General features: G+C 41.5%; 1 protein-coding gene across 6 annotated transcripts in view; it reads left to right on the top strand.

Moving 5' to 3' along the window:
* Positions 1–22,140, top strand: part of TMEM108 (transmembrane protein 108) — a 291,126-nt gene that overhangs the window by 137,370 nt on the left and 131,616 nt on the right. The window lies entirely within an intron of this gene.

The following is a 22,140-nucleotide window of genomic DNA, read 5'->3' on the forward strand; positions in this document are numbered from 1 at the left end:
CGGGTTAAGAGTGTGAATAGTGGACCGTTTTCTCTCTAACAGCACATGAGGGATCAAAAGGAAGGCAGGTTATTCATAGATGACATTTTAAAAACTGTTCACCCCAGAACTTCTAGGTTACAGGCACTATGAGTTAAACTTTGAAAGCCAAGTGCATATGTTCTGTAATAAATTAACCAAACCATATATGTATGTAGCTAATTTGTCAAAGGACATTCAATGGAACACTAATTTTTTATCCTGCTAAGTCTTTTCCATGATATTCTTGATTGCACAATAGTAAACCAATATTTTGTTCCTCGTCTATAGAGTTTATCCTAGTTTCTGCTTACACAACTTCTGAAAAGTCTCTTAAAATATGATCTTCATTGCTGTATTTGTAAAGAAGCTTGTATCTTGCTATAAATGCTCCAGAATCATAGCCGCCTGATCTACCACTTAATTCAGGTTTGGCTTGGCTTTGTTGCTCTGGCCCTGTCTGTTTCTCTGATCTGTATCCTCTCTCAAGGCAATGACATCATTACTCTGACTATAGACTAAATAGGAGAGAATGTTTTCAGCTTCTTTTGGTTGGAAAAGTAACTTCCTGATTGGGGGTCCCAGCTCCAGATAGTTTCTCCCCTATTACATGGACACATGGGTGCTTTCAGTTTAACTGTTAGATTTCACTCTGCCCTTTACCCTGTCTACACTTCCTGTCTCCGAAGGTGCCTGATGAGCAATTTCATGTCTAGTGCCACACAGGCCTCTCTTGTTCCGTGCCCAGGCACTACCTACCTATGCAGTAGTCTAATCCCAGCTCCCCATGGTCCTCTGAGCCGGCGGCGGAGCAGGTTGAAGGGAGAGTTGGTGAGCTCTTCCTTGACACTATGCCCATGTGTGCATTCCCCTTCGTGTTTGCAGAGCCAGAGGGACCCTACAGGCTAACTCCTGGCAGTGGAGCAGGGGGCCGTGAGTGCTCACTGATTTCTCCAGCTGTAGGAAAACTCTCCCCCAAGAATGAACGGGTGCCTCCACTGCCTGTAGCTGATGAGTTGAGGACCTTCCCAGCCTGTCAGAGGATGCAGGCTCCAAAATGGGGATGACTTCCTCAGGTTGGAGGGTCAAGAATAATACCCATTTTTGGTTTCGTTTTGTTATTGTTTTCTCTAAAGCCAGCACTGTCTGCTTTATCAGGAGCTGTTAAGTGTTGCTTCACAGGGTTGGTAACTCTTTGTGATCTGTTTGCGGCAAATTTCTGAATCTTCCTTTTAAAACGTTGGAGGTGGGAGTTGGTTAACTTCCCTCAAATCATTTGAACTGATATACTGTCCTGTTCCTGCTATAAACACAGCTTGTAATTTATTTCTTACTGTCCTAGCTCTGAACTGTACCTGCAAAGACATGTCATGTGAAATCATTTTTAAAATGCGTAGCATCAACTGCTGTGCTGGGGTCAATTTTTAATACTCTGGAAAGGCTTAGGGATCAAAATTCAGCTGAAAACTAAGTCTGTCCTCTGTGAGTAGAAACAGAAGTGTCAGTCAAGAGCATATTGTGACAAATCTCTGGGAAATGTGTCCTCCATTGATTGTGTGGTTATCCCTGGAAAGAGCATATAATGAAATAAGTCCTCCCAATCCAAACTTCCTTTTGATGAAACCTTGGCAACAAAATTGACAACAGCTTTGCTAATCCTCGGTTTCAAGTCTTTAAGAATAATTTTGCTGGATGATGCATGCTTTGAGGATATGATATTTTAAAGATTCTCATACTGCTTCCAGACATCTGAGGTTTTAACATGCAAATTGGTATATCATTTCTCGTCTCCCTGTGTGTGCACATGTGTGCATGTGTGTGTGTATGAGTGTGTGTATCCTATCATATCAAATCAGTTGGTCATATCACAGAACCAGACCCTGGGCATGTTAGCCTCTCTGAGCTATCTTCTCCCATTGTAAAGGGAAGGACTATGAATGTCCTTGTAATGGGCAACAGTATATTTTATTTTAAGCATGCCACAGTTATAACATTCTTTCATTCTAATGGTAGAGAATTTTGAAATCACATGCTTATGTGTGTCCTGCACATGCAGATAACATAAAATAAAGTTTTATCTCCAAGTACCTGGACTGATTTGAATCACATATATATAGAGAGACTGTTTCTTAACTTTTGTTTTATATTTTAATATAGATAAACTGGGGGGGGGGGCCAGTTTAAAAAGATTAAAATTGTTTTGAGTGAATATTAGATCTACCCCTAAACCAGTCTTCACCATCAGCCCACCACGACCAACCCCAGTGCTGGAAGTTATATAATGGAATGGTGGTATATGGGGCCACCGCAGGGTTGAGAGGTTGGGGGAGGAATTCTGGGCCTGAGCCTCCTGGGGGACTCACTAACTCATTAACTTCAGTAGTCATTTTGAGTGCCATCTAACAGGACAGCATAGGTTTCCCAGCAATTTCCTATTCAGGAAATTCGGGGGAGTGTCCTGGCTTACTCTAAGCTTTGCATGTATTAAGGCACCAAACTCTGGAAAAGGAAAAAGACAGGAACAAATAATCAATAGGCTTTAAAAAAAAAAATCTGATGCCTCATGTGCCACGTCTTCCTCACCGCCATTAAAGACTGTCTTTTAGACTTAATTCTCTATTTCTAACCTGCTAAGATGAGAACCATAGCTGGTCCTCGCCTCCTTTCTCAATCTTCACACCCCATTAAGATTGAAGCTAATTTGTCGCGTTGACACTGAGGAAAGTTATTATTCAAAGCTGAATTAAAAAGAGAATTTATACAGAACAAAACCAGTAAGCCAAGCAGCCTTGACATTTAATTTTCTTGGAAACCTTTCCCATCGAACCAGGAAAGTCTGCACACTACACATTTGCAAAATGAAAAGTGGTGTTGGAGGGGGATAATCTCCCCATAGAAACGATGAGTGAATAAAGTGAAAGAGATTGGATGTTATAGATGGTCCTTTCTCCTTCCCTTGTCCTTCCCATCCTTACCCTGAAATGACATTTGTGAGCTCAGGCTTTTAGAGGCAATCTTATTTATTTTTTGCCTTTTTTTCATAGACGTGGAGAGTTTGGGAAAGTAAAGAAGGAGAAATTTTATTTATGTTTTTGGCCATCGAGTCCAGGTTTGCACTATTAACTATTGTTGCTTCTTCATCCTTATGCTCAGAGGATTAATCAACAGTGTCCATCTCCCGAGAGTTGCCTCAAAATTCTAATGTGAATTATTAAAGATTAGTTCAAGATACTGTTTGACTCCTTAACGGGGGCTGCACATACAGAAAGAACCATATTTCAGGATCCATTTAGCTGCCTTTTTCAGTCAGGGTAGGTAATGTTGGCTGCTTTAACAAAAATCTCACTGGTTTGACATGATAAAAATGCATCCATCACTCACATGCTGACCAAGTGTAGATTGGCAAGAGGTGAGGTGGAGAAGGGTCCTGTTCCCTTCAGGGACCTAGAATTTCTCTACAATCTGTCTTCCTTCTTCACAGATTGAGCATCCATCCCCTGGGTTCTCTGTATTCACCTGGCAGCAGAGTGAGAGAGAGAGTAGAGGCTCACACAGCACAGACACAGGTGGGTCTGTATCCAGGACACTGACTAGAACTACTCAGTCACGTGGCCCCACCTAACTGCTGGGGAGCTTTGGACCTGTAGTTAAGCTCCATGACCTGCAGAAGGAAGAAGTGAGTTTGGTGAACCCACAGTACTGGCTCTGCCTTGGTTCTCTTTCCTTTTGCTACCCGTACAGGTGCATGCCATCCTACTCCTAGGGTGGTTTACCTCTTATGACACCAGCACGCTTAAACTGACTGGTCCACTGGTTAGGCATGTGTTCGTTTGATCCTATTTCATTCCACTTACTTGCCTCTGGAAGGAGATCATTACACATAGAGCAGGATTTTTCTCCTGTCAGCGATATAAACATGTGTACATACACACCCTGCTTGAATCACCATATTTTTAAAGTGGGTTCTACAGGTCGTGGCTGCTGACTGTTTTAATACATACCTGTGGGAAGTTGGAGGGGGTGTCATCCATTCGTCTGTTATATTGGGAAAAGCTTTAAATGATTGTTCCTCTCCACCAACCTGTTCCTCTGTGGGGAAGAAGAAAACATTCTAGGACTTTAAGATGAACAAATGATCAAAAGAAAAGCAAAGCCAGAGAGGTTTCAGCTCAGATGACAATGGAATGAAGTAGCACCCAGATGTCAAGTAGAAGATCACTTGATTGCAAATTTGAGGCACAGTGTTCTAGAGAGATTCATTTATGCCATTTAATTTTACTCCAAAATTCAGAGACTAAGGAATTCTCACCTCAAGTTGGTTCTTGATTAAGAAGCAATTCAGATCTAAAAGAAAAGAAAAGAAAAAGACAAATGAACATAAATGTAAAACAGAAACAGACTCATCGACATAGAATACAAACTTGTGGTTGCTAAGGTGTGGGGGTGGGAAGGGACAGACTGGGAGTTTGAAATTTGTAGATACTGACAGGCATATGCAGAATAGATAAACAAGATTATACTGTATAGCACAGGGAAATGTATACAAGATCTTGTGGTAGCTCATGGTGAAAAGGAATGTGAGACTGAATATAAGTATGTTCATGTATGACTGAAAAATTGTGTTCTACACTGGAAATTGACACAACATTGTGAAGTGACTATAACTAAATAAAATAAAATTTTGAAAAAAAGAAGCAATTCAGACATATGAAGGACTCATTAGATGGGGCCAAAAGAGGTAGAGGAACATACTGACAAGGAACTGGTAAGAGTCTGGGGTTTGCCTGTTTGCTTTGACTTTTGGTGAACCCTTTGATGAAGCCATAGACTGGGCCTTCTAGTATTTCACAGGGAAAATTTCTACCCATGGACATTTAGGCCCTGTCAAATATGGTTCTGTATGCTTTTGCTTAGAATTCTGTCCTCAAGAGGGATGTGGGAAAGTACTGTTTTCTATTGATTATAGTACTAGCTTCATCTGCCAGCAAAAGGCCAGCACGACAAGAAAAATCCCATCTCCATGGCAACAGAGATCTCAACTTTTAGCTTGATATCCCATGAAAAAGAAATTATTTTTTTCTCTAGCCTTAAAGATTGTGGTTTTGTGAATGCAGGAGTGACCTTTGGCAAGAGGGTTTTGTTAGAGCATCTGGGCCAAAGGGCTGATACCCAGGGTGAAAGCCTTTAGGACTTTTAATATGTCAACCCTGATTTTATTTACATCAGGGCAAGAAGGGATCCTTAAGCCACGTTAGGTAACGTTTTCCTACTCAGGAACAATGACCTTTTCTTTTTTAATTCCAGAGGTATCTCAACAGTAGAGAGTGAAAAATCTAATTTGTTGAATTCCCCTGATTACTGTCATTAAACCTCTTAAGGCACTGGAGCCAGTCCTGTGAGGGACGCCTGATCACCTTGGTCTAGAAAACTGAGCTTCCCTAAAAGCTGTGCTGTAGAGGAGTCACCTGCCATCCCTGTTTGAAAACCTTAAAGTGACAGTAAATCTGATCCGCCAGATCTTTTCAGTAAGGAGGCAAGGAGGAGCCTGGGCACGAGTGCTCACAAGCTCTGTGCCAGGCACAGCGCTGGCTGCTCGGGGTACTCAGACCAGGGTGTGTCCAGTCTTCCTTGCTCTTCTGAATAAAGAAGAACATTCTTTTATGCTGGTGTCATTAGAGGCAGTCACTTCTATCTGAGGATCTAACTAAGGGGTTCAGCACAACATTCTGTCACTGTTGGTATCAAATATGTTATGATTACATCAGAGTTGTTGACGGAGATGGTATTTCAATTAAACAGTGGTTCATTGCAGAGAACAGAAACATCCTAAATGCACCAATCTGGCTTATTTTTACTCTTAATGACCAAGGCCATTAGATCTTTTTTCATTTAGAATTCATTAGAGGAAGCGACAGAATCTGTTTTTGAGTGGTATCATTGTGAATGGAATTTGAGGATGGGGGTAAGGGGTACCATAAGCAAGACAGCCATGCAGAATTTGTTTTGTTTTTTAAGAAAAATGTGGGGTGTGACGAGGCAAAAATCAAGAGAAGGGAATCAGCTTCAACAAAGCATAGTCCCCAACAGAATCTTAATAACTAGGTTTTAAATTCACCAGTTTTCTCTTCCACTATTCGCTATTGTTGACTAGTGAGCAAACTTTCACCTCTCTTAGTAGGAAATAGGGCTGTTCTCCTTTGAAGCTGTGAGAGAGGTTTTTAAGTCATCATGTCTGTCCGGGTAGGCTGCCCTACGCTGTGGTAGCAGACAGCCTCACAAGTTAATTTCTCATTCATGGTACATGCCAGCAAGGAAGGGCTGTAATTCTGCCTACTGTCATGTTTACTCCGAGTCCCAGGCTGATGGTGTAGCCTCTGTCTGGAACACTGCCAGTCTTGTGGTGGAGGGGAAGGGGGAATTAACTTCCTGGTAATTGTGCACAGGCTGTTAAAGCTTCTGTCCAGAATTGACACACATCACTCCTGCTCATGACTCATTAGCCAAACAGATCACATCACCAGGCTTGGGCAGAGAAGGAAATCCTTCTTCTCTCTCTAAACTTAATCTTATGTTCTTAAACTTTGGGGAAGACACCTTTAGTCTCTTTTTCCCAGACCTTTTAAAGGAGACACCCCTAGTCTTTTTCCTGGGCCATTTTGTCCACCTGGAGACCACTTTAAGTCATTCAGAGGGTTTTTTTTTAAAGGTTATGAAGTCCACATCATTAATTTGGTCCTTGCCCTGAGACTGAGATGGTTCAAAGGTCTCCTTAGTTTTTTCTGCTACATTTTGGATTGTAAAAACGTTGCTTCTTCTAATTCTGTAAGAATAAGACTTGGAATTTCTGGGCTCTCAGTCCCTTTTATTTCTGTTTTATAGAGTGTTCATTTCTTTTTGTAAAGCATCTCTTTCTCATGATACCTTGTCAGATGCAGCCAACAGCAATCAGAGGATGCTGTTATCATTCCATTTTTCACCCTCTTCACCTAAAGCAACAAATTCATTAGGTGCATTATGTATATTCTAAGTTGTCACAGGTGACAGTTTTAGCAAATGTTTTCCTGCTACAGAATGGATTGCCATTCTTCCAGACTCTACCAGGTTTCCTTACGGGACCACTGCCTGGCCCCAAGTCATTGCCCTGAATTTTAGGGCTTTTTGTTGTTACAGAAGCACCCCATTCCTGATAACAACTACTTTATTAGTCAGGATATGCTAAGTTATGCTACGGTAACAAAAGACCCCCAGATCTGAGTAACTTAAAACAAAAATTTATTGTTCCCTAACACTACATGCCTATCACAGATCATCAGTGTCTTTACTCCTCCAAGAAAGGGCTATGGATATTTAATAATATAGTTAACTATAATTATTGATTCAAAATATTATTTAGCTCAAAAAATCTGATTTTGCCCCATCTTCATATACTTCTACTAATTCATGACCTCAATGAGTGTTTATTGATTACCAGCTGTGTGCAAGACTTTGTTCTTAAGCCCTGGGGAAATAGCAGAGACCAAGGTAGACAAGAACCCTGCTCTCAGATCAGTCTACCTTTCTATCCCATTGACTCTGCTTTAACAAAGGTGCTTTCCTTTTCCTTCCTGTCCCATGAAACTGTTTTGATCAAGGTCCACAGAAGAGATGATGTTTAAACCAGCCCTTGAAAAATGAGTGGAGTTTGGACAGGCAAAGGAAGAACAGAGTAGAGCCCAGCACTCTAGGCAGAGGGACCAGAAGGAATGGAGTTGTGAAAGTGTGAGCCCTGCTCAGGGAGCTGCTCCTGGGCTTTTCTCTTTCACAGGTCATGGAAGTGCCTCTGATGGGTGGGCATCTAACGGGAATCCCAATGACAAGGGCCTCTGAGAAATGTCGTTTCCAGGCTTTATGCCCCTGAGAGACAAGGGAGAGCTCAGAAGGGTGGAGGTTGTCCTGAATATCAACACATGCTATCTGGCCCCGCAACAACTGATGAATTACTTATGAAGAGTTTACTAAAACACGTAGAACATGTTTGAATCACTTCCTGTCCACTTCCTTGGTGAGGGAGGGGGTCCCAGGAGGGATCCCACCCTAGGGGTTCGGGGATGGCCAGACACGCACCCAGTGCTGGATTGATGAGGTTGACAGCAGCTGAACAGTCATGTCTCTCAGCTGAACTCGGAGCTGGGAGAAGAGGACAGGGCATGCCACGCAGGGCCACACAGGAGCTGCATTCTGGAGAAGCGTGAACAACCAAAGGCTGTGGGAGGCAGGCTTTGTGGAGTCAAGAGGCTGGGAGCCTCCTGGTTCCTGCGGACGATGGGATTGGCTTGTTTGAATAACTCCACTTGCTTCCAGGGAACTGGAGCCTGCTACTGAGGGGTGAGCAGGAGCTACGCCTGGTCCCTTTGATAAGGAGAGTTGCTTGTCTAGGAGGCCTTGACCAGTGGAGCAGAGAGGGAAGGGGAACTTGCAGGTAGGCCACTGAAGTCCTTCCCGATTGTACCAGATGTCAAGGCAGCATATAATAGCAAGCCTTAATTTGAGATCTTATACCACATAAATGACAAGCAGTCTCCACTAGTTTAGGCAGAGAAAAAAGGGCGTAACTTTTTAAAATTAAGATTAAATGGCTCTTATGTAATCATCTCCGTTTGCAAGGCAGCCCTTTCTTCCCAGGATTTCTTCTATTTGTGGCAAGCCCAAGAACCTCAAGGCCTGACCCGATTCCAAGGGGCAGTCCGTGGTAGAGCATCCCCAGAGAGCGGAAACCGAGAAAGCAGGGCCTGGCTCTTAGTGAAGATGCTGAAGTTACTTGAATGAGTGACAATGATTGGATGAATGAGCACGTGAACCAGCAAGCAAGCCAAGCCAAGAGGGAAGCCCTGCGCACATCACTGCCTTTGCTCCTACAGACACTGGTGTCTTTTGCCGTCCAGCAGCCAGTCTTCCACCAGCTGTTGTGTCCATGGATTCAAAACCACTTTGTCCCTGGTGGGAGAGGAGTGAAGACTCTTCTCCTTAGATCTGAAACCCAGTCTTTCCTGCTTCAGCAGCTGCACACAGCCTCTAGTGGGTTGGAGGGAAGGGGGGTAGAATCTGGAGCCCAGGAAGCGTTGCCCACCCAGCCTGCCCTTACCTGAACCACTTCCCAGGGTCAGCATCATAGACAATAAGTTTTCTGCGCTACACACTCATTGTTTTTCTTTTCTTTTATTGTTTTTCTCACACACACATTTTCCCCAGCCTCTGTAACCATGTGTCCAATATCGCAGCCAATTCAATTTAAATTTCATGCCCCAGCTACACCAGCCACATTTTAAGTGTTCAATAGCCACCTGTAGCTAGTGGCTGTTGTACTGGGCAACACAACTTACAGAACATTTGTATCATCACAGAAAATTCTGTTTGACAGTACCACAGTTTTGTGCACAGTACATCAATTTTGAAGGATCATTCATGCAGTTATTTAATATGCTGAATGCTAGCTATTCCCTGTCTGAGCCTGTCCCTATTCTAAGCACTGAGGATATGGCAGTGGTCAAGTTAGACAGAATTTCTGCCTCCCCAGAACTTACATTTTAATTTACAAAGCCTGCATCCAAATGTCAATGTGTATCAACAGCTTGAGGAAGGACAGCCCTGGAAAAGAGATGGCTAATGGTTTTTTAAATCCTGGCTCATCCCCAGTCTGATTTCCTTGAAATGTAGCTCAATTTTCTTCAACTTTTAGACCCTTAAATTTTAGACTTTTGGTTTGGGCTGATTTGCAAGGCACAGTTGGCTTACACATTTGATTTACCTTTAAGTATTGGCTGTCATTGTTACGTCTTTTATGTTCTAGATGAAAGGTTTATTTGAATGTAGTTGTTCTAGGATTTAATTGTTTAAATCAATTCTGGCTGCCTGTGTCTAGGATTTTAATTCAGTGAAAGGTCTAGTTCTTACTGGTTGTGTATAACCACAGCAGAGACAACTACATTGCAGTCATTTTGTTGGTTTTCCTGCCGCAGAGTCCATGTGTTAATATGTTCCCCACCCCACGCGGGGGTCACCCACAGAGCATTAATAATACTAGCCTAAAAAGTCAAATAAGGGAAATGTGTGGGATTTCTACATTAGCCAGTAGAATTCAGACACACTGTGCCAATGCTCCCAACAAGAGCTGCAAACACCAACAATCTGAACTAACGAACTACAAACACTGTCCCCACTGGGGAACTGATGAGTTACGGTCTGTTACAGTTGAAAGAGACCTTGGAAGTGGGTCTTTCTGCTCCAACTCTCCCCTCCCTCACTTACTGGTTCTTTGAAGATGTAAATGATTTAAAGCCCTGCTATAGCGTAATAAAGGGGTCCAGAACTTCACCTGGGCAAAACATTAGTGTGCATCCTGGAGGGCCTGTTGAGGTGCAGACTGCTGGGCCCCATCCCCAGAGTTTCTGAATCAGTGGGTGTAGGGTGGAGCTTGATACTTTGCATTTCTCACACCGTCCTGGGTGCTGCTGGTGGTCTGAGGAGCACATTTTGAGAACCCCATTTTGTAAGCCATGCAGTTACATTACTATGGAATTGATGAGATGACCAGAGTGCCTACCTGGGTAGCCTAGAGATCTTAGGATCCAGCTGCATGATCTAGTTCTAGCCAGGTGTAAACTTGGGTCTGGCACCAGCTAGTGGTGGTCATCTAGTGTAAACACTGATGGGGACAATTCTGGGTCCTGTAGCTATCGGGGACTTCCAGGGGAGTAACATTCCAGCTATCTCATGGTTAGTAAGCATTTGTTTTGTTTTATTGTTTGGATCTGGGAAGACTGAGACTTGGGAACCCAGCCTCCATCTCTGCTTCCCAACTACTGCCTGCCGCTTCCCTGTCAGTCCTGTCCTCTCCTCCACACCTCCTCCCCTACCCACCACCCCTAGAAGGTGAGAACTCTGGCCCAACCCTGTTTGAGAAGCTGGAGAGCCAGTCACATGATATCCAAAACTACACTGCTTAGAGATTCGAAAGCAGCCAGTGATAGCTTTCCTGTTGTTTAATGAATTCATCCAGGCTCCCGCCTTACTGTCCTCACTCAGCACCTTTACCAATCAAAATCCTTCTTAGCTTTGAAAGTTTACAGCAGATTCCATCTCCTTCAAAAACCTTACTGGTACTCCCCAGAACATGTCGTTTTTCCTTCTTCTAAAGGGAAAGGAATGTTATTTCATTCTCAAAACCACCTTTCCATGTAGGTGTGATGCCTGTTTTACAGATACGGGTGCTGAGACAGGAAGGGTAACACATTTTCTAATTTGTTATCATTTGCTGTAACATAATGTAAGAATTTGTGTAATTCGCCTGGTGGAGCCAAAGCCGGCTGTAGAGTGATCTTTGACACGATGGTCTCTCCCCTTGCTGGACTGCAGGCTGCTGGAGGGCAGTGACTGTGCCTCACTTGCTTTTCTCCCCGGCCCCTGCTACTAGCACGTGCTTGTTACACGGTGGCACTCAGTGTTTTCCCAAGACTGGATCTCCAGGCTCACTGCTGCTTGTCCTGTATCTTCCTGCCCCGCTTCTCTCTGCGCGGTTGGCTGTGGTCCTTCAGGGTGGCCCTCGCCCTGCTCCCACCTCAGAATTTGCAGCCTCAGCCCCTCACTCTATTTCCTCTGTGAATGCAGTGCTCAGGAGCAGGAACGTCACTCCACCTTGGGAACAGGCGATTTGGAGATGATGGTGGTTTTGGCTGAGTGCCAGACTCTCAGTCCGCATACAGCTTCCACACCCTCTTCGACGAACCTCAGTCTCTCTTCCTTCCAGTCCTAATCTCTTAATCTTGGGCATCCCTAAGAAACAAAAAGCAGGGACATGTGAGAGATTTATCAAAGAGAGACTGAGGAAAAGATCAGAAAGAGTTCATGTTGCTTAAAACTTGAATTGCATGAGAGGCTGTGGATCTAAATATTTAAGAAACATTGAATCATTCATTTTCTGTTTTGAATATAACTTGCAAATGTGACTTCATGTACCATTCCACTTCCTCCATCTCTCAGAAAACTGCCAGTTTCAGGAAAAAGAACAAGGGGACTGGCTTCACTGTGGCTCCAGTGCTGTCTCCAGCGGGGGCAGGGATCCCTCAGTCTCCAGCAGCTGGTGCTCCCCCAGGGTTCCGATGTGTAGTCTGGGTTAGAGCTGCTAGATTTGGTCTTGGTATCCATCCCTGGCTTATCATGAGAGCTGACCTGAGAGCCTTTTAAAATTGTCCCATCTAAGAATCTGGAATTAGAATTCCTTAGGGAAAGACCGAGGAATTTATTTTTAAAATAGATTCTGACCATCAGCTGGTTTAGGGAACACCAGTCTTGGTACTTCGAGATACTTCTTCTAGCATTTGCAGTCATCAGAGGAAGGTTGAATTATCAACATAGTTAAATGAGCTATTCGATATTTCAGGTGAGGTCAAATGTATTACTTTATTCATGCTTCCTAGCACAAGGAGTAAGGCTGAGAATCATCAGAAATGCTTGGAATACCCCATGAACTGAACTTGTCTACACTGGTCTTAACCCGTGACCTTAATCCTCGCTCTTCAAGTGGCAGCTCCCCCTGTTCTGCACTGGCCAACCCCACTCTTGACCACATAATTTTTCATTTCATTATAATTTTTATTCCAAGTGCACATTCAACAGACTCTACCTATCCTGTGGAATCACTTGACATAAATTAGATATTTTGAAAGATTAAACCAGAGCCACAAATTAAAACTGTCTTCCTAGTAGTTCAAGAATTAGAGAAGCTTTTATGTGGACTTAAATGGGATGGAAGGAACTAACGAAGGGGAATGGAAAAAATAGAGAGTTTGAAGTTAAAGGTCAAAATTAAAATTTAGCGATGACTATGATTTTGTGAATAATTGCACACCCTGGAATACGTTGCCTATTCAACACACGCATCATGGGTTTAAATGCTCTTTCCACATATAAAATGTTCTGATGAGAGTGTTGCCTGTTTCATGAGGCCCTGCCTCCCTTTCCATTATAAAACTTGGCACATCTTTCAGAACAAATGTCTGCTACCCAAAGGAAATGCACATATTTTTTTAGATCCCCAAATTCAATTGCTAAGGATGTTTTTCAGGCACTGTGAAAGGGAAATATACACAAAATGTTATGATAACTCACAGAGAAAAAAATGTGACAATAAGTGTGTGTATGTCCATGAATAACTGAAAAATTGTGCTGAACACTGGAATTTGAAACAACATTGTAAAATGATTATAAATCAATAAAAAATGTTAAAAAAAAAAACAAGAAAAAAGAAAAAGGCATGAGTTTGCTTTGGACAAGAAATAATCTTTTTCATAAGCAGTGCAGTCAAAATGACAGAACGTGGCCCTTTAGTATTTGGCAGTGCTACAGTATCGTTTAATTCCTTGACCTCAGTGTTCAGTCTTTAATATCAAAGCCATAAAAACGGAAGTGCGATGTGTATTCTTTACCTCACACAAGCACCCTTCTGTCTCCTCAAATGAGATAAATGGTCTTAATACACTTTAAGGCCGGAAGGAGGAGGTCTGTGTCATTCTCATATGCCTCAAACTTCTGGTTCTATTTTTACCCTGTTGCTGACTTCAGTGGCTGTGGACAGCAGAACGCCCTCCTCCAACAAATGCAAATAAACTCCAGCTGGTCTTGAGGAACGTTCAGGCAGTTACCAGCTCAATCCTCCAGGCAGAATCCACGTCAATTGATCCCCTTTTGTAGAATTTTCCTTCGCAGGAGACAAATAATTTTTGACCTTTTGTTTGGAATTCAGCATCTCAGTGGATCTGACAACCTCCAATATTTTCTTTTCTTTTTCAGAGAAGGAAATATGAATAGGAGGAGAGGAAAGGAGCTGTATTGAAGGTGTTTTTGTTTTGTTTTGTTTTCAATTGTGTATGTATTTTTATTGACGTATAGTCAGTTTACAATGTTGTGTCAATTTCTGGTGTACAGCACAATGCTTCAGTCATACTGTTACTGAGTCCAAACTCGTTTTGCTTGCCACACGACAGGCCAGTAAATCCAGAGATAAGGTGTTGGGGCAAGGAATGGTGACTTTATTCAGAAAGCTGACAGATGAGTGGATGGCAGACGAATGTCTTGGAGAACCATCCTCCCCCAGTCAGAATACAAGTTCCTTTTATACAAAGGGGAGGGGATGGTTGGTTGTTGCAAATGTCTTGGTGTACGAATTCTTTGTTCTTGCAGCTGACCACGTGGGCCAGCTCATGGTGCTCCTACAAAACTTCCAACAAAATAAATGTTACTCTCTATTCTGCAACTTGTTATCTTTACATGAGTGCAGAGCTAGCAAGACTAAGCCTAGAAAACAGGGCACAGCGTTAAAGCCAAAGGAACAGATCTAATATGGAGTCAGATTTGTTCTTTTCTGTTACAGTACATGAATATACATATATTCGTTTTCATCTTCTTTTCACCATAGGTTACTGCAAGATATTGAATGTAGTTCGCTGTGCTATACAGTAGAAACTTGTTTATCTTCTTTATATATAGTAGTAAGTATCTGCAAATCTCAAACTCCCAATTTATCCCTCCCCACACCCTGCCCTCCTGGTAACCATAAGTTTGTTTTCTATGTCTGTAAGTATGTTTCTGTCTTGTAAATAAGTTTGTTTGTCTTTTTTTTTTTTTTAAGATTCCACATATGAATGACATCATATGGTATTTTTCTTTCTTTCTGGCTTACTTCGCTTAGAATGACAATCTCCAGGTCCATCCGTGTTGCTGAAGGTGTTTTTTTTGTTAGCGTTTAAAGTTTACGGGACCTCAGGGTTCCTGGACGGCAAGTGGAACGGAGAGAAGGTGGGAGGCAGAGCCCCAGGGCTTCCTGTCCGCAGCCCTGCACTCTGCCCCTCAGCTCGCTAGGAGAGCGCTCCTGCAGGTTCTGCGTCAGGAGAGACTTCAGAAGTCAGAGATCACACGGCCCTATTTCTCTGTGGCTTGACCCACATGAATTGCTAGTATTTTTAAATAGGGAGATTTCTCTAAAATGTCTGGCCTCTCAAAAAATTTAGGGGAAACTTTTTTTGAGATTTTCCATGTCTTAAAGAAAAAAAACAGACCCGTTTTCCTGCTGACAACTCGCTGTAGACAAAAACCACTGTTTTCTCGTGCTTTGTAGTTCACTATCGTCCAATTACTTCCTATAAACTCCCAGAACTGAGACAAAGTGCAGTCACTGTAATCACGCTCACACCGTCGATCACAGGTTCAGAGGAAAGTGAACTGCTTCTTGCACAAAAGTGAGAGAATTTGGAAGAAAGGCTAGGAGGGCTACAATTTTCAAGAAAAAAATGAGAGAATATCTATTTCTTTATGGAAGTGGAGGATATTCCTGTGTTTAATATGCAAAGCATCTGTGTCAAAAGAATTTGGCAGAAATCACCATTGTAACCCAAACCCAGCCCCGTGGACAGTTGCATCCATTTGTGACTTACGGGGTAAGTGAACCTGAGAAACCTTCACACTTGCCTTCCTGAAGTTACCCAGTGCTCCTGGTGCTCAGGCCTTGGGCTGACTTGCTGAATATCAGCTCCTCCTGTTTACCTCGTTCTCTCTCCCCAGATGACCAGAAGCAGCATTTCTGTGCACTATCAGCTTAGGAGAAAGGGAGAGACACATATAATATACTTTTTTCATTTCTGACTTTATTAATTTGCCATTGCATCTTTTGGTAAAATGAATTCCCCCTTTCTCCACATAATTCTGGATCTCTCTTTCTGAAGTCATGAATGTGCTTTGATATGTTAATAATTCTATTGTCCAAGCTGCGTCTAGTAGTAAGCTTCCTCAGGTCCTTTTTAAGGAAGACAAAGGTATAAATTATAAATAAAAACCTTAAGGTTCAACATATACCCCTATGAGTAATTTCTAAATCCAATTTCAGTAAGACACTGGATTTAAGAAAAGGGGATATTAGGGGAGTAGCCCAAAAGCCTTTGGTTCATTTCTAGCTTAGGGGAAGTAAAGTTAAGAGGTAGTTGGTGAGTTCTGGCCTGATGTGTCCTTATCTTACCTTCAGCTCTTGAGCAAGAGCTGTTCACTCGCACTGAGCCCGTACTGTGCGCCAAGCACTGGGACAAGTGCTTTGCAGGCATTGTCTGTCTTTGCAGCGGGCGTATCAAGTACTCTGCTTACCCTTTTTACAAACAAGAAATTCAAGGAGCAGAGAAGTCAAGAAGCTAGCTCAAGATCTTACAGCCAGTGGGTTTGATCTTGAGCAATTGAGCAAAGACTGTGACTTCTTGGTGTCTGAACCCTTACGTGTAAAACAGAGGAGTATGCTCCCGTCCAAACTTCTTTGCAGGCCTGGGATATTAGTAGATATGTGTACTTTCTTATTCCTCGCCCCCCTCATCCTCCCAGAGGGCACTCTAAGGTATGATGGCCATCAGCTTAATCAGATCTTCCTTTGTCCTAAAGAGATGGAGAGTCGTTGTTGTGTTTTGTTCAAGCTCTACTATTGGCCTGGATTGTTGATCATCTTCATTTTTTGCCTCGCAAAATATTTTAAAGCTCAACTCAAATACAGTTGGTTCTTATTATTCATAGTAGTTATGTTCTATAAAGTGTTCCAAATACTGGGTGAATGAATATTTAACCACTGCTCCTAGGGGAAATACAGAATTAGGTTCCTAAGAGCTCTGGTCACATTTTTGTCCACTGATCTTGTTTAGTCTTATTTTATATGTGTTTCTGTTTAAAGACACCTTATGTAATATACATTGTTTGTTCATTACCTTTGAACTCATGGCCAAACTATAACTCATGCCTGAACAAATCTTACCTACTTCAGCACTCTGCTTCGGGGTGATTTCAAACAGGGATATCAATGAGAAGCCCAAAAATGATAATAAAAAAATTGCATGAGATAATCTGTAGAAAGGTCTCTGTTCACAGTATGAAAGCTGAAACAAGAGGACAGCCTTGCCTTGTTTTACCTTCACTGGAAATATGAGTGTTGAACAACTCAAATGTTTTGCCATTTTGCACATGTATGCAAATGACTGCTAAAGCACCATGAGTATTGATTTGGGGTTTGCAACTAAATTTTAGGGATAATAGCTCGTTGCTTGTTGTAAGTTGGACACTTTTTCTAGTTTTTCATTTGTATCTTTACTTAATTGTAGTTTTTTCTATGAAATTTTTTTGTGTAATAAATATTTGGAATGAGTACAGTTTTATCTTTTTCCTTATTGCTTCAAACTTTGATTCAGAGTTAGCAAAGCTTCTCCATCCCCACGTAACAAAAGAATTACTCATATTTTCTTCTAGTATTTGCACAGTTTACATTTTTACATGTAAACCTCAGCCTCATTCAGAATTTATGCTGGTGTGTGATGTTTGGAATGAGTCATTTTATCTCTTTCCATATTACTCTGCCGTTATCTGAAAATGCTTATTTAAAAGCTCATCTTTTTGCCCACCAATTGAATAATGCTGCCTTTATTATATACTAAATTTCCATATGTAATTTGGTCTATTCATGAGTCAGTTTCAAATTGCCTTAATTATAGAGGCTTTCAAGTAAGTTTTAATGTCTGATAGGCCTGGCAGTCCCTGTCTACCCTGACTCCAACTTGTCAAGGTTTTTTTGTTTTTGTTTCCCAAGATTTTCCTGGCTATTCTTCCTTATTTGTTCTCTGTGAACTTGTCATTTCAAGTCAATTTGCATATCAGAGATCAGAGCTTTTCACTGGGCTCTTTATTACTTCTTCCCTGCGACATGGACATTTCTAACTGGAACATTTCAAGTGGCCTATGAAAGAGAAATTTCCCTCCTGTTCCATTTAAGCCAAAGGGAGAGGCAGGATTCTGTGAAGCTCGCTTTCATTAAGAAAGGGTTCAGGTTGCTTGCACCCCCTCAAACCCCCCTCCCCAGCTAATAATCAGCAAGACCCCCTCCTGGGCCACTGTCTCTGCATGTTTGGTCAAGTGTTTTCACCATCCTCCTCTCTTACTTTTCTTCAGCCTTTTGGCTATAAAACTGTGTACTTTCTTAGGATTTCATCCCAGAATTTGTTGTCATCCCTGGAGCTCCTAAATTATCCCCTGAGGGTCCAGATACAATTAATGTTTCCCACTATATGTTTAAAAAGAAGCTTTTGATGGACTCTCACTGTGCCTCTCCAACTCAACAAAGCAGCACAGTTGACCCAAAAGACTCAGCTGAGAAACCATCATTAGAACTCTGAGTGAGTTCAGTTAGGTCACAAAATGAATACATAAAACTGAGTCATTTCCATATGGAGGCAATTAGAAAATAGAATGGAAATAGAAATTCCATCACCGTGGCATAAATAAATAAATAAATAAATAAATAAATAAATAAATAAATAAATGTAAAATGCCTAGGGATTAACTCCACAGAACTGTAGAACTTAAATGAAGGAAAAATATTGCAGAACTTCACAGAAAGACCTAAATAAGGATTAATTTTGAATAAACACTAGGCCATATGGTGCTTGTTGTTAGGATAGCCCTGTGCAGCCAAGATGATCTCGTGTCCCAGATTGATGTGCTCAGGTCTTTGACATATAGATGACATGGCTGTATTCCATGTGTTGTGGCAAGTCTTAACAGTTTCTCAAAAATCTCTAAGCATTTCCAGAGATGATTAAGGGTCTTATGTTCCCCTTGATCAATATCAACTGCAACTATTTCTCTGCTCTCCTATTACTTGATTATTCATTTATTCACTCATTCATTTGTTTATTCACAACACACTATATTGAGTGCTTACCATGTCCTGAGCACTCTACTCCGTGGATGCCCACCAACCATTGCTTATGGCCCCTGTGGCTCCTACCTTTGTTCCCTGTCACCCTTGTCTTGGGACACAGTCTCTTCTCTTTCATTGATTGCACAGCTGAACATTGCTAATGCAAGGCTATTTTGTGCAAGACCTTTGCTGAGATTTTGAGGGTCTTAGTAGTGGGTAAGCATTGTGGGGGAAGAGGAGGACAGATGTGGTGTGTAAGTAAAAACAGCGTAAAACAAGAAGCAAGGGAAAATTAAATATCAAAAACCATCAAGTTCAGGGGGAATTCCTTCCTTTATCTTTTATTCTTGGGTCCCACCTGCTGCTGTCTTTAGGAATTGCCGCTTTCTCTCAGCATCTCTTGTTTAACATCTCCTCAGCCTCTCTGATTTCTGGACCCTTAACCTCTCTTTCCTCACCTTTGGGAATTCAAACTTCCTCTTATTTTATAATGGAAAGAAGTCTGACTCTCTCTCTCCCTCTTACTCATCTGAATCACACTGGGGATGGAAAGAGGGGAGCTTTAATTTGCCTAACCAAAGAAGTCACTGAGCTGTTGTGTACCACCCCCAAACAAGAGTACTTCTCTTCCTCTGAAAGTTTTTCTCATCTCCAGAGCTCTAATCTTTAAAATAGTATTTTTTCATCACACGTGGATTTTTGAAGAGATCAATCTCTCCCAAATTAATAAAGTAAATAGAAGATAATTCCAACTATAATCCCAACGACATTTTTTTCTGAAATTTGATAAAATGATCTTACAGTTGGTTTGGGGGTGGGGCTGGAACAGCTCAGAGAATAAGGTAAATCTTAAAAAGGAGAGTAATAATGGAGGACTAATTCTACCAAGAGTTTTAATTTAAACAACACATATTGTTACAATGGAAGAATGAGCAAACAGAGAAGTGAAACATAACACAAAGTCCAAAATCAGATCTAAATGAAATTTTAAAAAACACCAGAGGAAACTATTTATGTAATCCTGAACTAAGTAAGGGAGGCCTTTCTAACCATGGTAATACGTGTGTGCATGTGTGTCAGTCTTACAAAAAAATAAATAAATAGAGACAAAAACAGTGTGCTCTACAACATGGATGAACCTTAAAAACATTATGCTAAGTGGAAGAGCCAAGCACAAAAGGCCATGTATTACATCTTTCTGTTACTAAATTGGTGGACTGACCCCCACCAGGGTCCTAGGCCTGGTCTTGTCTTGGCCAGAGAGATTCGGTTTCCTCTCAGATTCCACAGCCAGGAATGAAAATGAGACTGGAACAGCACAAGCTTTATTCAGTGGCCAAAGAATGGAGAAACAGGAACTTAGTTTGCAAATCAACTTCCACCAGAGACACCATGTATCTAGGAGGGTCTAGTTAAAAGGGAAGGAATTGGAAAGAGTGGGAGGAATTTCCATGACTTATCCGAGAACAGGGGTGTGGTTTGTACCTGGAACTGATGCAACACTCCTTTTCGGTCCTTGTATGGGCTTTTCCAATTGTTTTCATGGCAGTTGTTAACTGTCTTGTGCTGGTGGGTGTGTCATTTATCATGCTAACGTATTACAGTGAGCTCAAGGTCTATTGGACATCATCTTCCGCCATCTTGGGCCTAGTTGGTTCTACCCAGTTCTTGTTTTTTCTCTTTGCTGCTTCCTCCTGAAACTTAGATAACAGCAACTGGTTTCCATTTGAGGGAAGCTCAGGGGTATGATTTTTGAGGCAACAGCCTTGGTAACAATTCTATATACGTGAAATGCACAGAATAGGCAAACCCATCGTAGTGGTTGCCAGGAGCTGGCACAATGGGCGAGGGCACGATGGGAAGTAACTTCCAATAAACATGGGAATTCTTTCTAGAGTGATGAAAATGTTCTGGAATTAGGTACTGATTAGAGTTGTACAACTTTTGAATATGCTAGTAACCATGGAATTATATACTTAACATATACAGGGCTAAATTTTATGATACATGAATTATATCTCAAAAAATCCTTAAAGATAAATCAGTTCCACTTGAGGTATTCTAAGAAAAAAACCCAGCATGCCAGTAGAGAATGGTTAAAGAATGTCTTAAAAAATATTCAGTGACACAATGACACTTGTTAAAGAAGGCATACTTTATTCAGGGCCATCTGGATAGGTGCAGGGGCCACTGGAGTGGGATTTTACAATGAGGGAGGGAAAGAGATTAGGTTCAGCTCTGAATACAGCATGGGCAAGTGGGAATTTATAGCCAGGGAATAGGGTGGCAGTCAGGGGATAGAAGATTACTAAGAGGAAGCATCAGGGTAAAGGGTTTGGCTAATTTAACCTAACAGGGTTGTTACTGAAGACAGGCCATGGTGTCATCACCTAGGGGATGGCAGAGGTCAAGGAACCTGATCAGATATTGAGGGTGGTTATATATTGATGGTGAGGAGCTCCAGTTAAGCTGACTTAGCAGTGTTCTTGCTAAAACTAGGTTTTACAAGGAAGTGCACAAAGAGGCCTAGAGAAGGTTCGGGAGCCTGACTTTGTCAAATGTGAACTTAAAATTTTAAAAAGACAAATGACTAATAAACCTATAAAATGCAAATTAAAGCAATGAGAAGGAATATGTGCTTATTTACGTGGCAAAGATGGAAAGAAAGTACAAATTTCCATTACTCAGTACGTTGTAGTCTAACGGAGAGTCTCATAATGTGGTGTTGATGAAGGACAATCTGGCAGTGTATTTCAAGAGACTTAAATTGTATCCTTGTGATTTCATTTCTAGGAATTTATCTTGAAAAAATACTGTGTGCCATTAAAATTAAAAAGTGAAGTATAGTAACAATGCAGGAAGATGTTTCTACCACTAGGGAGAAAAATTAGAATGTATAATACATAATGAAACAGACCAATAGACATGTACACTTGAAAGGCTGGAGAGATGGGTAATTTGCATCTTCTTATATATTCTTATCTATATTTGGTTTAGCTATATTTTCTGAACATTCTAAACTGAAGGTGTCTTTTATAATCAGAAAATAATAGAAAAATTGTTTAATATAATGCAATTGCAAGTGTAGTGAAGCTTTTGGGGATGTTTTGTCTTTTTTGGTGAGCACCATAGTAGATATGAGATTAGAAATTTCTTATTTCTCCTGTTTCAAGACTAGATTCAGGGGAGATGAACTGGACATCCTCAAAAGTTCCAGAGCCAGATACTCACTCTCTGGTTGCCCATATGAGTTTGCTTCAGTGGTGTGTATAGTTTCAAGATCTAACCGACTGATTAATTGGTAGTTTTATAACATAGACTGTACTGTGGTATATTCAATCCCAAGAATTTTTCCCTTCGAATCTGGTATTTTA

The sequence above is a fragment of the Camelus dromedarius genome, chromosome 2 (genome assembly GCF_036321535.1).
Source record: "Camelus dromedarius isolate mCamDro1 chromosome 2, mCamDro1.pat, whole genome shotgun sequence".
Lineage (NCBI taxonomy): Eukaryota > Metazoa > Chordata > Mammalia > Artiodactyla > Camelidae > Camelus > Camelus dromedarius.